Below are 250 nucleotides of genomic sequence, written 5' to 3' on the forward strand. Positions count from 1 at the left end.
TGTATCATATTCAAGCTACTTTTTTGCAATTATGGCTTCAAAGGGAGAGGGACAAAGAGATACAAAGAAAAAGCAAGGCACAGCATACCCCTCCCCACTTTCCCAGTTGAAGCTAGCACCGTAGGCAGCCAAGCCCCGCTGGAAAAGGGATGGCCACAAGGAAATCAAGGGCAAGCACAGGCTTCACCATCACATCAGGCGACAAAAAATTCATCAGGATTCATGAACAGAACCGATACCCAACAACCTG

At 47.2% G+C, this 250-nt stretch overlaps 1 protein-coding gene across 1 annotated transcript in view; it reads right to left on the bottom strand.

Annotated features, from left to right (window-relative positions):
* Positions 1-250, bottom strand: part of LOC119585859 (uncharacterized protein YGR130C-like) — a gene marked incomplete at its 3' end in the record, with an annotated part of 16,010 nt that continues 15,760 nt past the window's right edge. Inside the window, 1 exon segment of the mRNA XM_037934591.1 lies at positions 1-247.

This window comes from Penaeus monodon, chromosome 20 (assembly GCF_015228065.2).
Source record: "Penaeus monodon isolate SGIC_2016 chromosome 20, NSTDA_Pmon_1, whole genome shotgun sequence".
Taxonomy (NCBI): domain Eukaryota; kingdom Metazoa; phylum Arthropoda; class Malacostraca; order Decapoda; family Penaeidae; genus Penaeus; species Penaeus monodon.